Raw genomic sequence first — 18,334 nt, 5'->3', positions numbered from 1 at the left:
TTGGGACGCCCTAATTCGCCGAGGTTCCAATCCTCTGTCCACAGTTCTGTGTGAGAACAGAAACCCTGCGACAGGGGCACCCCTCAGCCTTACTGGAGCTTCATCACACTTGCGATACAACTCCAGCAATGCGCCAACTTTACGGCACAAATACGTCACGCATCTGTGCTGTTTTTGCCCCATGATGCGCCGCATTGTAAATGCAGCACACCATAGGTGACGGAACAGCGGCACAGAATGACTAACACATCCCTGGTGATGCGCCAGTCATCATAAATCTATCCCTATGCTTCTTATCTTGTTAGAGATGAACCGCCATATGTATCATCAAAGTTTTTTGCATTTCCTAAATAGCGAACTTTAAGGACTAAATAGCGATTCTTTACCATTCCTAGTTTGCGATGACCTATTTGCTAATTACAAATTACCCATTCATTTCCATGCAGCAGGAGGCCCATAGGAATGAAGGTGCAATTTGCGATTAGCAATTACCTCATCGCAAATTACGAATTTTTCCGACGGTGCAGGGGTGTCTCAAGAACACCCTGCTGCACCCCTGAAAAAGAAATTTGGGGTCATATGGCGCACATAAATTTTGAAAACATTCCTTTACCTCAAAAACGATTTTCAACTCATAATTTGAAAACACTGCACATGGGGAAATGACTTAAAATGTCCTTAAGACACATAAAAGCATTTTTTGATTGCCTTTGCTGCATGTTTCAGTCACCTTTAACATGCCTATGTAACGGAAACATTCAAAATCTAAATTTGCCATGCACAGGTGGGAGCATATTTACAAGCAATTTGCTCCACAGACAAACTTCTTACATTGAAATGGGAAAAATAACATCAGAGACTCTCAATTACCTTATAAAGAAGCAGACACCATTATGTCCTTCTCATCAATATTAAAACCATTGCTTTTTCTCAAAAACGATTTACAAGTCATAATTTGAAAACACTCCACAGCTCCTATGCACATAAAAGCCCTGTCAGTACTAATACTTCACATTTTCTCCAATTACAATTTCTCAAAGAAACAAAATCTATTTGTGAAACACTTGAGACAAAGCAACATTTGAAAAACACAACTTTCTTCATAATTTTCTCCTTAAAGCACACTATTTTCTATCTAAATTAAAGAAATCTTTTCTCACCTTAGCAAATACTTTGAGTTTCAAAACAGTCTTAGAAACACACCAATTTGTCTTCAGCAGAGCAAAAGGTATGCACTCCAGAGTCTGCAGCTATCAAAAGCACAGAAATGCTGTAATTCCTCACACATATCTCTCATGTCACCCAATCAAAACTCTTCCCTCACTTTTTTTCAAAGCAAAACCCTTCCCCCCTCTGCCCCCTCTCTGCTTTTTCTGCATAGCAACCACCTCTTGCAAGACCTCTCACACAACAATGTTGCAATTGAACTCTGAACTCTCAGTGCACCTGCATATCCAGAGCATTCTTTCATTTAATGATTTTTTCTTCGCCACTCAAAATACATCTTTCAATGAACTCATCCATGCACACTAACTTTCTGTTTTCAGCAATCAAAATCCACCAATCACTCTTACTGCTTCATTAACACAGAAACTCCTCAGTTTTTTTCATTTTACACTCTCATTTTTTCAACTGCCATTTCATTGCCACACTTCATCTGACTGCAGCAGAACCTTCTCTCACCATGTTTTCTGTCTGGATTGTTGGACATAGTTACATCTATTGGGCTCAAAGGTACGCTGAAAACAGGAATTTACCTAACCTCAATTTACAAAATGTGGAAATTAAGTGGTTTGGCCACAGAGGATTAAAATGTCACCAATTGATACCATTGGTGAAAACCTTTATGCATTTGCCAAAACCTGACCTGTTAATTGTGCACTGTGGAGGTAATGATTTGGGCACTTTGACTGGGGTAGGTCTGGAAATGCTTTTAAAGGACACCTTTGAGCAATTGATGGCACTTTTTCCTCAGACTGCCTTGGTATATTCAAATATATGCCAAAGACAGAAATGGAGGTGGTCGAACCAATTTTGTCCACAAATTGAGAAATCGAGGAAGCATGTAAACAAATCTGTTTCAGCTTACATGAGAGACCATGGAATGGGCTCCCTGTACAACAATAACTTGCGTTACTACATGCAAGATATCTACAGAGGAGATGGAGTTCACTTCTCAGATGAGGGCAACAGAGTTTTCACTCTGAATTTAAGACTGTGCATTGGTACCTACTTATAAGTACCTAAATGTACCATAAACCCAAAAGCTCTTCTCAGAGCTACCCTACATCTGATCACTCACAATTATTATTTTACTCTAACTTTTTTCACTAATTTTCAAGAAAGTACGCTCCCCAGAACGCTTCCCGGTTCGCGAACCGGGCGCACTCCACGCAAAAAAACTAAAAAAACGGTATTTTTTGTTTTGCCCTGCGAGACCCTTTCAAAGCCTCCACATCAAACCTAGGGGGTCAGGGACGATCTACTATGCCCCCTTATGGTCATTTGCCCCTTCGCTTTGGCCTCCTCTTGTCTCTCGATCCTACCGAGAGACAAGATGGCGGCCGCTACGGACTGTTTGGAATGTTTACAGACGCCGAAAAACCAATCAGCTTCGCAAACCTCCGTAACGCGAAAAGTACGCGAAGCGGAGCGCTGTTACAGATATATATCTTTTTTTGAACGTTAATTTCTCCAAATCCACTGGAGCACATATATTGAGACCTAGCAAAGGCACATCGGGCTACCAGTCCCTACAACTTTGCCAAGTTTCGTGCAAATCCATTCAGCCGTTCAATTATTATTATTTTATTTTTTTTTGCCCCGTGGGGCCCTTTTAAAACCTCCACATCAAACCTAGGGGGTCAGCGACAATCTACTATGCCCCCTTATGGTCATTTGCCCCTTCGCTTTGGCCTCCTCTTGTCTCTCGATTCTACCGAGAGACAAGATGGCGGCCGCTACGGACTGTTTGGAATGTTGACAGACGCCGGAGAACCAATCAGCTTCGCTTCACAAAGCTCCGTTGCGCGAAAAGTACGCGTCTTGGAGCGCTGCCCGGTCCGCTGTTCCAGATATATATCTTTTTTTAAACGTTAATTTCTCAAAATCCACTGGAGCACATATATTGAGACCTACAAAAGGCACATCGGGCTACCAGTCCCTACAATTATGCCAAGTTTCGTGCAAATCCATTCAGCCGTTCGGGCTAAAAGTGAGGCCAACCGCCCTATGGAAATTAACATGGGAAAAACGCGTTTTGGGACCCCCCTTTTTTCTCGGCCCCCCCTTGACGAACCCCCCCAAAATTTTCAGGGGCTGCTCAGAAACAAAATGTGCCATTTTCCTGAAAATTTCAGCCAATTCCGTCCACAAACGCCAAAGTTATTAGACATAGAATTTTCAAAAATCCCATAGAGAAAAAATCCTAACTATATATACCTACTGGCGACCGCCAGTAGGTAATATATATATATATATATATATATATATATATTACCTACTGGCGATAGCCAGTAGGTATATATAGTTAGGACCTAGCTACCATAGGAAATCTGCAACATTCTATTGGGAATAACTTTGGCGCCGGTTGAGGAATTTGCTGCGCTCCTTCCCTGAAAGTTTCGGGGGGATTCGTGAAGTGGGGGCTGAGAAAAAAGGGGGGTCCCAAAATGTGTTTTCCCCATGTTAATTTCCATAGGACGTTCTGACAAGGCTACAGCCCGAACCGCTGAACGGAATTACACCAAACTTGGCAAAATTGTAGGGACTGGTACGCAGAAGTGCCTTTGCTATATTTGGTGAAAATTGCTCCAGTGGTTTTTATGAAAATTAACTTAAAAAACACATATATATCTGGGCGGCGCCTAACCACACATCTCATCGTGAGATCTGATTGGCTGTCAACACTTCATCCAAGAAGTGTTGGCAGCCATCTTGGGACCAATATACATGATAGCACCTCATTAAAAAGCATTGTAGTTATTAGAGGGTTTTAGGACTTTAGTTACATTATAAATCATTTGTTGATGGTACCTGTAAAGATGCTGCCAGACACAAGCTGCTTTCAACACCTTTATTCTCATAGACAACACACCATAGGCAGGTCTGCACGGCAGTGAGCAAAGCCTGTAAATAACTGTCAACTGTCAAACTCAGCTCAGCTGTCAACATTCCAGCTAGCAGCTGGCCAAAGGCGCGCAAGGAAAGGTACGTGCTAGGGAGGGTAAGGGGAAAAAAGGAAGGAATAACCACAACACATCTCCTTCCCTATGGAACAACGGAAGGTAGAAATTGGCTATCCCCTTAAGCTGTAACATATTCAAGATTGTCAGTTAAACACAAAAGGGCATATTACCAAGCAATAGCGATAATTATCGCTATTGCTTGGTTAGAGACAACATTTTACCGCTGAGCTGCGGCGATTTTTACCGCAGATAAACCTTGGTATTACCAAGGTTTATCGCAAATGCGATAAAAAACGGCCGCAATGCATGAATATTGCTGAAAAGTCAGCGATATTCATGCATTACCGAGCTAATGCTCTTAGCCATGTTATCCACCTCCCATTGGATAACATGGCTAAGAACTGCTCAGGGCAGGTGTTAGCTTTTGGAGATATTCGCGCTTAGCGCGAATATCTCCAAAAGTTGGTAATAGGAGATAGCGATGTTAGCGACTGTTTCCAGTCGCTAACATCTTGGCATGCCCACTTCGCATGTCATTAGTGATAAATATCACTGACATGCAAAGTGGGGCCCAAGATGGTCGCTATCTCCTACTAGCTGTCGCTAACTGGTGTTAGCGACAGCTAGGTAATAGGGAGATAATTTTATCTCCGCTTTCTTGGCTTTTAAAGCCAAAAAAGCAGAGATAAACCCCCTTGATAATATGCCCCATAGTCTTTATATTTGCTGGGTTTACTCAGAATGCGTCCATATCTGCTGGTGCTTGCGTTGGCTTTTCCGACACCCTCCGTGGGCCTACTACCTGTGTCCTTAGTGGATGTGTCCACCACACTCACAGTGTCACCTGTTTCTTTTGAGTTGACATCACACTCCACTTTCCCATCACCAGAAGTCTCATGTTCCAAGTCTGTACAACTTGTCTCCACACTTTGCTGTGACTCCACAGACTCGTCCGAGCTTAGAGTCCTGTTCATTCCAATACATTCTATGCATTCTTGGTTTTGCCTCGTTCTGATATCTGCACTCTCCATTGGTGCACCGAATAAACTGTCTTCTACATCTTCCTCATTATCCGTACATTCCAGCTGGTGTCCACTCTGCTCGTCACTACTTTTCTTTTCCATTAGTTCTTTTACCTCTGATCCGTGACACATTGACATCCTTAAAGCATGCCATACTTTTCTATCACTAGGTAACGCCGAGTTGCAAAAAGCTTCAACCACCTCTAAGGGTGAGGAATATCTATTCACCCCTTTGACTACGTGTCCACTTTTTCCAATCCTCACCTTGTCCCCTACCTTGATGCACACTTCTTTGCAGTTCTTGCTCTTGTCATGCTTTTCTTGGTAAATTCCTTGTGCGTTCTTAATCCTTTCTCTAATGGTTTCCACGGCCCATTTTGTTTTTCTCGCTGACTTGAACCACCCGATGTTGTCGTTAGGAATGGGTGTTCTTCCTCTCATTACTTCGAATGGGCTCACTAATGTTTTTTCACCTGGAGTAATCCTGTACCTCCATATCATCTCCTTTACTTCTTTTCTCCAACATTTTCCACTTTTGTTAGCCACTTGGATGGTCCCTTTTATCAACCACTTAAACCTTTCCATTGCGCCATTTTCCGCCGGAAGATATACTGAAGTTGTTTTGTGGATGATGCCGTTCCTAGCAATGAACTTTTTGAAAGCCTCCGAAGTGAATTGGCTGTCATTGTCGCTAACAATAGTTTTCGGAATACCTTCCCTGGTGAACACATCGTCCATGAATGTTAATATGTCGCATGTGTCCGCCTTCTTGCACACCTTCATTTCTGGCCATTCAGACAGATGGTCCACCATTACTATTATGTACACCTGTTCATCCTGCCATCTTATGGGTCCTGTTATGTCCACTCCGATACTCTCCCACGGCATGTTATGGCACGTCAAATGTTTCAATGTAGGCCGGAGAGTTGTTTGTGATTTGTCTGAATTTTCACCATCTATACAGTCTCTTACCACTCTTTCTATTTCTAAGACTGGCTCCGAGCTGTCTGGGTTTAGGGTAATGCAAAGCTTCCCCTGGTCTTTCCGTCCTAATACTGACGGGCCTGTAGCCGCCACATACAATTTGCTGCACATTTCTCTTTCCTTGAAGAAGCAAGGTACCTTCCTGTACCCCAGAAGCTTTATTGGTTCCCCAGTAAATGTTTTCAACGTTATGTCAGGCTTCTGCAATCTTTTTCCCAAGACACGTTTAAACTTAGCCTCCCATGCATCGTGGTTGACAATGGTGCACGGTGAACCAGAGCCTCCTATTTCCACCTTGCAAACTGGTTTCTTCCTTTTGTCTTTGTTGTCCCCTTTGATATCTGATGTCTCTGACACATTTAATACGCATAAATCATATTCCGACTCTTCTGATGAGTTTTCCTCATCCTCTTCTTCCTCTTGATCGTATTCTACTTCAATTTTTCCACTTCTCTTGCATGCTTTTTGGAAATGTCCCACCAATCCACACCTGCTGCATTTGGTGTTCCTCGCCGGGCAGTTCCACTCATTAGCTAAGTGCCTGTTACTATTACAGCGATAACATCTTAGGTCACCATATGTTTTTTCTTTACTGTTGGTTCCTGTACCATCCTTAACCCTGCTACTATAATTTGTTATTTTTCTCCTTGTTGCATTTACTTTAGCCACCATATTCGGTTCTTCTTTGTTATCTTTGCTCTCATTGATCACTTCTTTAGCACATCTCCCAGTGAGTTCTGCTTCTTTCAATATGTCTATTACCTGTTGTAGGGGTTTCTCACCTTTTGCCCACAAAGCATCCTGTATATTTTGATTTGCTGTACACATAACGATTTGGTCCCTAATAAGGTCGTCGTGTAATCCCCCAAATTTACATGTGAGTGCTATGTTTTTTAATGCAGCCACATACTCATCAATGCTTTCCTCTTTACTCTGTTTCCTCCTGTAGAATTTGTTCCTGTGTACAGCAACACACACCACTGGCTTATAATAAGAATCCAAATCCTCTATAGCATCCTCAAACACATTCCTGTCTGCCCCTCATGGCTTTTCTTAGCAATGTTATTGTAAATCTTAAGACCACCTGTTCCTAAACTGTGCAATAATATTTTTTTCTTTTCTACTGGTTTTAATGCTACATCCTCCTTGTCAAATGTGGATTTATAATTACAAAAGTATTCCTTCCACTCTTCCCATTTTATAGTAGGAGTACCATCCCCTTTCAAAAATGGCTCTGGTGGCTGCAAGATGTATATGTTACTGCTCGCCATATTAAACTGTGCTTGTAGTTTTTTTTGTTTTTTATATTTATTAATTGCACAATGTACTTCCCTTTGTTTTTTTCCTGTTTATTTCACAAACTTTACCCCGTTCTCCTTGTGAACTTTTAAAAGGATACTTTTTTCTTATTCCAGTTATTTTCGCTGTTTGTTCCCAGTTTAATCGAGTTGCACGCTATTGATTTTTTGCGTGTTCCTTGTTGTAGTTAAGTTAATACACTTAAAATGGTGCCCGGCGCTATGACGTCACACGCGCCGTTGTGCATTTCTCATTCTCCTCACAAGGCTCCCTTCATGTACTTCCACACAAGATTGTTCTGTAGAAGTGAGTGTACAGCCGTATTGTATCTCCTTCGCGTATATTACATTAAAATCTTTGTCTTTTATGTCATTATACGTTACTTTTCGCCACTTACTTTTCAGGCTTCATATCACGGTTGGTCAGCCTTCAGCGTATTAATTATTTCATTTACTGACTCGATGGTTTTTTATCTGCTCAGTTACGGTTTCGATGCTTTCTTGAACAACACCTTCAAATTACTTTGCTGCGCTTCTGCTCATGCCTTTAGCTGCTATTTCCGAATCCAGAAAGTACAAGTTTCATATCAAATTTACATTCACAGATCTGCTATCGTCTTCTTTCACACCGCAACACCTTCGTACCTTTGTTCTTTAGTTCCGCTTTATTTATTTTTTCCTTTACTCTGCCTTTTTTTTTCCGTTACGTGACAAGCCGTCTTATTTTTATTTATTCTCCGGTTTTCTTGTCTCAACTTTTATCTTCTTAAAATCACCTATTATGCGTAGGTTCATTGGCGTGTTGTCTCCTCGTTGCCAATTTGTAAAGATGCTGCCAGACACAAGCTGCTTTCAACACCTTTATTCTCATAGACAACACACCATAGGCAGGTCTGCACGGCAGTGAGCAAAGCCCGTAAATAACTGTCAACTGTCAAACTCAGCTCAGCTGTCAACATTCCAGCTAGCAGCTGGCCATTGGCGCGCAAGGAAAGGTACGCGCTAGGGAGGGTAAGGGGAAGAAAGGAAGGACTAACCACAACAGTACCATACTCATTTTAGGAATTGTGGTGTGTTCTAAGGTAATTTTACCATGTGAAAAAGCCTTCTGCTGGGATATCATGAATCATATTTGAAAGAAAACTATTATCTCATGCTTTTCCCACAGTGGTTTGGAAGGGTATCTATAAGCTAAACTGAAAGCATATTTTCTGTAAATTCACATTATCTTTCTCAGTCATGTGAGCATGAAGTCTGACATTCTCAGTAAAACATGTACATCCAACAAGGACAGAGACTGTCAGTTGATTCCTTTGTGTTCTACTGCAGCCTCCTAGAGTGTTCTAAAGAACAACTAGAGCGCTAACAGTCCTACTTATTACAAAGGTATGGCACACCTGAAGGTAACACAACGAGTTAGGAAGGGTCCAAGGGGAATTATATTTAAAGACCACTAGAACCAGTCTATACCCCCAATTCACATGTAGCAAAAACAGAAGACTAGTGGTGGTCTGAACTAAGCAATGAAGACTGAGCAAAGGACAGAAGCAGAGTGCTGTGTGAAGGAAAGGCTATGTGTGTTAAAGAAAGAAAATGAATCCCATCAGCCCACCCAAAGGCGGAGCCTCGTCATCTGGGATTGTAAAAGGTCAAGGTCTAGATAAGGAGACACACCTGGTGACAATGTGTGTATTTCTCCATTTCTCCAAGACCTCCAGCGATGGATCCAACCCAGAATGCAGTATGTGGGTAAGATGGTGTGGGAAAGATTAGATTGCAGTGCAAAAAATAATTTGAAACAAAAATAAAGAAGTGCTATTTAAGATTGTATATACAAGTGTGCTCTCGCTACTACAACAAGGTATCACAAACAGTGCAATGACTGAAAAATATATGAGGAAACAGAAGCAGAATCTTTGGTGTGTTCTTGATACAGCAAGAAGATGATTTATTCTCTCCAGACTCAGGAGATGTAATGCAAAGCCGACACGTGTTTCGTCGTGTACAGTTGAGTCAACACGACTCTTCAGGGCTTGAGGAATGGTACGTTCGTGGTATTTAGTAATAGGTCTGGGCTGATATCCGTGTACTGGACGGTACTTGCCGGAGAGAGACACGAGTCTAAATGTGACTACATAGAAACGGTCTGTCCCTATATGATAGTCACGTGGAAGGTATTGATTACTTAGCAATCTGTATTCAAGAAAGTCAAAAATCTTCGTGTTTGTCCAATCTGACTCCTGGTGTGTCAGGAGGTGAGCCGGGAGGGGATCCGTCTGTTACTTGTCTGGCTCGAGACGAGTACGTCTCTCAAAAAGGCGGTGCGCTCTGTTTTGGAATCCCTCCTCCTGTGGTTCCCGGTTGCCGTCTCTCTGTACGGACCAATGAAGACTGAGCAAAGGACAGAAGCAGAGTGCTGTGTGAAGGAAAGGCTATGTGTGTTAAAGAAAGAAAATGAATCCCATCAGCCCACCCAAAGGCGGAGCCTCGTCATCTGGGATTGTAAAAGGTCAAGGTCTAGATAAGGAGACACACCTGGTGACAATGTGTGTATTTCTCCATTTCTCCAAGACCTCCAGCGATGGATCCAACCCAGAATGCAGTATGTGGGTAAGATGGTGTGGGAAAGATTAGATTGCAGTGCAAAAAATAATTTGAAACAAAAATAAAGAAGTGCTATTTAAGATTGGCTACCATGATATCAAGGGAAACTTTATTGGGGATGAAACATGGTGTCAAGATTAAAAGGAGAAAGAGTGTGTATGACAGTCTGAAATAATGACTGTCCAAACTAGATGGTATGGTGGTCCAAACTAGATGGTATAGTGGTCAACATGTTTTTGCCATGTAGGGGCATCTCCCCTACCAGGCTTTCATCAGGACCTCGAAAATACACTTCTGCAATGACGTACAAGAAATCAAAATTAGTTAAATGTTACCACAAATTACTGGATACTCAACCGTCCGCGAGCTACCTTCAACGTCGGTAGTCCCAGTATTTCTAATGGATTCCTTCCCAAATAATCTTGGGAGTAAATCTCACCTCTCCTGGACACTGTTATGGCACACCTGAAGCCATCTTGATTGGAATAAAGTGGTAACTCTTAAAACATTTAATTTAAAAAGGAACAAAATGAGGGGGTATATGTTGCCATAGAAAGTATGATTAGTGCTGCAGAAAGAAAAATTAGGGCACATTTTGAGTGACTTCCCAAATCCTCTTCTATTTCATTAAGAAATTCTGACATGCAGTCTCCCAAGATGGCCGCCAGAGACAAAAGAGCCCAAATGTAGCCCAAATATCACCCAGATGTAGCCCAAGTATAGCCCAATGACAGAATGTCCCAGAGTTTTCTAAAGAACAACTAGAGCGCTAACAGTCTTACTTATGACAAAAGTATGGCACACCAGAAGCCATCTTGATTGGAATGAAGTGGTAAATCTGAAAACATTTAATTTAAAAAAGGAACAAAATGAGGGGGTTCATTTTGCCATAGAAAGTTTGATTAGCAGCAGACTTCCCTGGTGAGCAGTAGCTTTACTACAGTGATCTAATGAGCAACTAGAGTGCTAACATTCAGAATTTATGGCAAATGTGTGACACATCTGAATGCCTTCTTGATGGAACCAAAGTAAACAAGCATTGAAAATGCAATAGATCTCGCCCCCGTTTAAGTTAAAGCCATTCTGTTTGTAATGAGGTGGCTTTTTAGCTTTGATTTTATTAGTGTTTTTAAAACTTTCATGTAAATAACATGCATATGTATGCATATATGTATTGTATGCATGCATTTATATTTGTATTTATATAGATATGCAGATTATATATGTATGTCTATATATATATATATATATATATATAGACATACATAAATGCATATGCATATATATGCATATATATATATGTGTATATGTGTGCGTGTAGAGAGATGTAGAGAGGTAGAGGTGTAGAGGTAGAGAGGTAGAGGTAGAGAGGTAGAGGTAGAGAGGTAGAGACTAGTAGAGAGAGAAGTAGAGAGAGGTAGAGAGAAGATAGTGAGTAATAGAGTAGAGAGTGAGTAGTAGAGAGTAGTAGAGAGCAGTAGAGAGAGAGTAGCAGAGAGTGAGTAGTAGAGAGTAGTAGAGTGAATAGTAGAGTGAGTAGTAGAGAGTAGTAGAGAGTGAGTAGTAGAGATTAGTAGAGAGTAAGTAGTAGAGTGAGTAGTAGAGAGCAGTAGAGAGTGAGTAGTAGAGAGTAGTAAATAGTGAGTAGTAGAGCGTGAGTAGTAGAGAGTAGTAGATAGTGAGTAGTAAAGAGTGAGTAGTAGAGAGAGAGTAGTAGAGAGTGAGTAGTAGAGAGTAGAGAGTAGTAGAGAGTGAGTAGTAGAGAGTAGTAGATAGTGAGTAGTAGGGAGTGAGTAGTAGAGAGAGAGTAGTAGAGAGTAGTAGAGTAGTAGAGAATGAGTAGTAGAGAGTGAGTATTAGAGAGTAGTGGAGTAGTAGAGAATAAGTAGTAGAGAGTAGTGGAGAATATTCCAAAGTTTGGCACAGCACCACTTGCACAATAAGTCCAATCAAATCATATCACTTAGAGTCCTTATTGAAGCGCTGAATCTTGGTGTATATTCAAATGCTTTTATTTTCCTTAAGTTTATGTACCACAGCCAGCTGACGCGTTTCGTTCTGTACAACAGAACTTTTTCAGGGCGTTCTTATTTCCTTCAAGTTATGTCGGTATCCTGTTGTCATATAACTAGATATTTCTTCCAAATGTTAGACGAGACGTAAGTACATTCTTATTCAAGGTGAGTAGGTATCAATTTTACCCACACAATTCGGGCAGACTTGAGTAATTTATAGCATCCTCAAAGTCAGTCTTTCAAAAATTCCAAAGTATAGGACATGATTATCCAAATCCAAATGTTTCTCAAGAAAAGTCATTTTCAATCGTTTGGAATTTCGGCGTTTGGGAAAATATGACCCAGGGACCCCCAGTATGCAAGGGGAATTAGTCCCCCCTCTGCAAACGCGCCAGTGGCCTGCGTTGCAGAGAGGTGTAAAAAGAGGCATAGCCTCATTACACCTCTGTGCAATGCAGTCCCCTGGCGCATACTGGAGGTTCCAGGTGGGCTAGTTGACCCCCACGGACCCCCAGTATGCAAGGGGAATTAGTTCCCCCTCTTGAAACATGCACGGGGGCAGCGTTGCAGAGAGTTGTAAAAAAGGGTGTGGCCTCATTACACCTCTCTGCAATGCAGCACCCTGGCGCATACTGGAGGCTCCTGGTGGGCTAGTTGGCCCCCAGGGACCCCCAGTATGCAAGGGGAATTAGTTCCCCCTCTGCAAACACGCCAGGGGGCTGCGTTGCAGAGAGGTGTAACAAGGGGCATAGCCTCATTACACCTCTGTAATGCAGCCCCCTGGCGCATACTGGAGGTTCAAGGTGGACTAGTTGGCCCCCAGGGGCCCCCAGTAGGCAAGGGGAATTAGTTCCCCCTCTTCAAACATGCACGGGGGCTGCGTTGCAGAGAGGTGTAAAAAGGGGCGTGGCTTCAATACACCTCTCTGCAATGCAGTCCCCTGGCGCATGCTGGAGATTCCTGGTGGGCTTTCAGGTCTTATATAGTTAGGAATAAGCATTTAAAAAACCTTTGAAATTCACAGAAAAAACCATAGGTTTCAAGCCTTATATAGTTAGGAATTAGCATTTAAAAAACCTTTAAAATTCACTCAAAAAACCATTGAAATTGCTCCTATATAGTTAGTTGTACTAACTATATTTCGCGCACCCGCAATCCACTGTTGATGATGTCACATATTACATCATTCATGACATGGTCAGTGACATCACTGATGACATCTCAAATGACATCACTGATGACATCATCCACGTGACAATCACATACACCTTTTCATACACTAGTAAAATCTTTCATCACTCTATGTAAAATAAAGAGTACCATATTGGAATCCATTGTTACAGCAATACAAGTATCTAAAAACCCACTCAGTGATTTTAGATGTATACAAACATCTAATCACTTACCTGTAGGTTCACTCATACATGCTGTCAATGAACAATAGAACACTATCAAAAATACTTATACACCTAAATCGACATTACACACCAGCACACATCCTATTCACATATGAAGTCATCCTACTCACTTATGCAAACAATGGATCATACTTACATATTTACTTAGCTACACACTTATACAAACACAACTTCATCTATTCATTTAGATAGTAAGTCATACTTAGTGAATTATAAAATCATTATTACAAGTATAAAGTTATCCATACAGTCACTCACACAATCATTGAGTCTTATGTATACTTATTAATATACAACAACTGACACATACACTGCCTTTTATTTTTCTAGTTTGTTGGACATGTACCATTGAGAAATATATTTGCTCATCACCACACCCATAAAGATATTCACTCACCCAAACAACTGTTAGAACATGTAGATTTAACTTCATATATCTAGTGAATCAACTATTCACACATCTTTGGGCAGTCACACACCCCCCACCGAACCACACACACTTTCACACTCCCACACAAATACTCAGTTAACTAATCAATAACTAATACAGACTTTCACATAGCTAGTAACCAACTGGAGAACCAGTTTACACAACAACTGACAAAGTGATACAGATATTCAAACAGTTTAGTCACTATCACTATATTTAGAGAGACACTATAAATTGGTCAAGTAAACAGTCAATTACTCTGCTACTAAATCCTCCATCCAAATATTTATTTTTATACATCCACTCATTCTTCAATGCAAATTGCTATATATATAATGCATATTTAAATAACGAAGCAAACCACATTCACTGGATGATGTCATCAGTGATGTCATCAGTGATGTCATTTGAGATGTCATCAGTGATGTCACTGACCATGTCATGAATGATGTAATATGTGACATCATCAGCAGTGGATTGCGGGTGCGCGAAATATAGTTAGTACAACTGACTATATAGGAGCAATTTCAATGGTTTTGTATGAGTGAAATGTCCAGCTAACTATAACACCCCTAAAACTTATAGTTTTTTGAGTGAATTTTAAAGGTTTTTTAAATGCTAATTCCTAACTATAGAAGGCCTGAAACCTATGTTTTTTTCAGTGAATATATATATATATATATTACCTACTGGCGGTCGCCAGTAGGTATATATAGTTAGGATTTTTTCTCTATGGGTTTTTTGAAAATTCTATGTCTAATAACTTTGGCGTTTGTGGACGGAATTGGCTGAAACTTTCAGGAAAATGGAACATTATGTTTCTGAGCAGCCCTTGAAAATTTGGGGGGGGTTCGTCAAGGGGGGGCTGAGAAAAAAGGGGGGTCCCAAAACGTGTTTTTAACATTGAGTTTTCCATAGGGCGGTTGGCCTCACTTTTAGCCCGAACGGGTGAATGGATTTGCACGAAACTTGGCAAAATTGTAGGGACTGGTAGCCCGATGTGCCTTTTGTAGGTCTCAATATATGTGCTACAGTGGATTTTGAGAAATTAACGTTTAAAAAAAGATATATATCTGTAACAGCGGACCGGGCAGCGCTCCAGGACGCGTACTTTTCGCGCAACGGAGCTTTGTGAAGCGAAGCTGATTGGTTCTCCGGCGTCTGTCAACATTCCAAACAGTCCGTAGCGGCCGCCATCTTGTCTCTCGGTAGGATCGAGAGACAAGAGGAGGCCAAAGCGAAGGGGCAAATGACCATAAGGGGGAATAGTAGATCCTCGCTGACCCCCTACGTTTGATGTGGAGGTTTTAAAAGGGCTCCGCGGGGCAAAAAAAAAATAAAATAATAATAATCGAACGGCTGAATGGATTTGCACGAAACTTGGCAAAATATTAGGGACTGGTAGCCCGATGTGCCTTTGCTAGGTCTCAATATATGTGCTCCAGTGGATTTTGAGAAATTAACGTTCAAAAAAAGATATATATCTGTAACAGCGCTCCGCTTCGCGTACTTTTCGCGTTACGGAGCTTTGCGAAGCTGATTGGTTCTCCGGCGTCTGTCAACATTCCAAACAGTCCGTAGCGGCCGCCATCTTGTCTCTCGGTAGGATTGAGAGACAAGAGGAGGCCAAAGCGAAGGGGGAAATAACCATAAGGGGGCATAGTAGATCCTTCCTGACCTCTTAGGTTTGATGTACCATTTTGTCAAGTTTGGTGTAATTCCGTTCAGCCATTCAGGCTGTAGACGTATGTAAATGTCCTATGGAAAATTGCATGGGGAAAACACATTTGAAAGTGTTGAAATTTAGAACCAATTAAAATGTTACTTTGGTTTTGTATTTGTGTGTGATGAAAGTTAATTGGTTATGTATATATGTCAAATGAGAGGAAACCACAGCCATTTTGTGATACTACTGTCTGAGGTACATTTGTGAGGAATTTTTGGTGGTGAATTTCTGGTGTTTGATTTACACAGTACTAACACTTCTGCTACTTTTAAAAAGGTGAGTTGTTAATTTGTAAGGGGAACTATGTTGTACACTTGAAGATAATTTGAAAAATGTTTTCTGTTATTTATTTGCAGTCCTTCTGTTATACTAAATACTTGATAAAGTTAGTTTTATATTATGTATTACTAAAAACGATAAATGAAAGTGATTATTTTTTTCTGCAATTTACAGCAAGCAATTTCAAAATAAAATGGCTCACAATGAAGAGACCGTGGCAATTTCTTTTGAATTGTCCACTACATTGATTGAAATTGAGAGCACCAATAATGAAATATTGTCACAAGGAGGACATGACTTGTATGATTCCATTAGATTGATTGAAATGGACAGCACCAAGAATGAAATATTGTCACAAGGAGATGACTTGAATGATTCCACTACATTGATTGAAATTGAGAGCACCAATAATGAAATATTGTCACAAGGAGGAGATGACTTGTATGATTCCATTAGATTGATTGAAATGGACAGCACCAATAATGAAATATTGTCACAAGGAGGAGATGACTTGAATGATTCCACTACATTGATTGAAATTGAGAGCACCAATAATGAAATATTGTCACGAGGAGATGACTTGAATGATTCCACTACATTGATTGAAATTGACAGCACCAATAATGAAATATTGTCACAAGGAGGAGATGACTTGAATGATTTTTTTGATCAATCTCTTGATGGCGAATTTATCGAGTGTTTGGAGACCATAGAGTTACAAGAATCATCATTGGAGACTTTTAATGAGGACATTGCTGATGAGGACATGTTACTAGTTCTTTCAAATTTAGAAAATTCTGAAGAATAAATTTATATTTAGAAATCAAAAATTGTTTGAGACATTATTCATTTTTATTTTTAATTTATGAGGTTGTAGCGAAGTGATTGTAGTATAAAATGAGACTTATAGTATAGAGTGCAACATTTTTATGTTACATGGTAAGTTTACTCATATTTACTTCCCTTCTGCCACTATATTATCTCCAATGTGTATTTGACATCTCTTCTTCATCTCCGGCCTCCTTTCTCTCACTGTGTGTCTCCGATGCATCTTATCGCTGCTATTTTGTGTAATTACAGAAGAGAGTAAAATAAAATAGTTCGGAACGTGAAAAGGGGGCAAAGTAGAGTACTCCTCACCCCCTAGGCCTTTTTAGGCGGTCCCAAAAGGATCAGTTTCTGCTTTCCTGAGAGATTATGGTATGAGTTCCATATACCACAATAACTTGCATTACAACATGCAAGATATCTATCTCCTATTACCAACTTTTGGAGATATTCGCGCTAAGCGCGAATATCTCCAAAAAGTAACACCTGCCCTGAGCAGTTCTTAGCCATGTTATCCAATGGGAGGTGGATAACATGGCTAAGAGCATTAGCTCGGTAATGCATGAATATCGCTGAGTTTTTAGCGATATTCATGCATTGCGGCCGTTTATTATCGCATTTGCGATAAACCTTGATAATAGCAAGGTTTATCTTCGATAATTTCTGACGATGCTTAGTGGTAAAAAATTGGTTGGTAAGCATCGTTAGCGATAAATATCGCTTAACTTTGGTAATATGCCCCAACGTCTGTTAACGTTCGATTCGAAGGAAATTAGGAAGTGTTGAAAAACATTGTCTGCGCCATCTTGCCTTTTTTGAAATGCCACACTTTTGTCGTGCACGGCAGCCATTTTAGATGTCTTGACCAGACCCACTCTCTGCACGCTGTCGATTCGTAGCATGGCTCCTCACCCACGCAAGCATCTTCCCTAGGCACTGGTCACCACCGCTCTCTGTCTTATGCATGGGCAATAAACCTCCCCCCATCTGCGCTGCTCTTCCCTGAGAATCACACTCTGTGCCCGCCCGACACCTCCCTTTCGCCCTATTCACTACCGCACCCTCTGACACTCCTCTTTCTCTGTGTCCGATTGTCCAGGCTATCAGCTAGCCCTGCAGATGTAGTTTATGGCCCCAGCTGTAAAGAATCACCCCTCTTCAAAGGAGTAGATCAAGGCCCACACCCGATGAGATCCGTCACACCACACGTGTTCCTACTATCTGAAAACCATCCTGTATTGTGATTGGGGAGGGGACCGAGCCTGAAGCGGAAGATTCCAGGAATGACTCTTTGTACATCAAAGTTTTTACAATTATGTGTCACATTAAAAATATATAGCACTCCAACAAAGTAGTAGGAATATAAAACTTTAATAACATATAAATATATACAAGAAAACAAAAACAGTAAAAACATTTAAACAACGAAGAGACCGTGGCAATTTCTTTTGAATTATCCAATAGATTTATTGAAATTGACAGCACCAATAATGAAATATTCTTGTCAGTAGCGGTCTGTTGTGCGAATAGTTCCAAGGCAGCA

The sequence above is a fragment of the Lissotriton helveticus genome, chromosome 1_2, assembly GCF_964261635.1.
Source record: "Lissotriton helveticus chromosome 1_2, aLisHel1.1, whole genome shotgun sequence".
Classification (NCBI taxonomy): Eukaryota; Metazoa; Chordata; class Amphibia; order Caudata; family Salamandridae; genus Lissotriton; species Lissotriton helveticus.
This window is presented reverse-complemented; position numbering follows the sequence as displayed.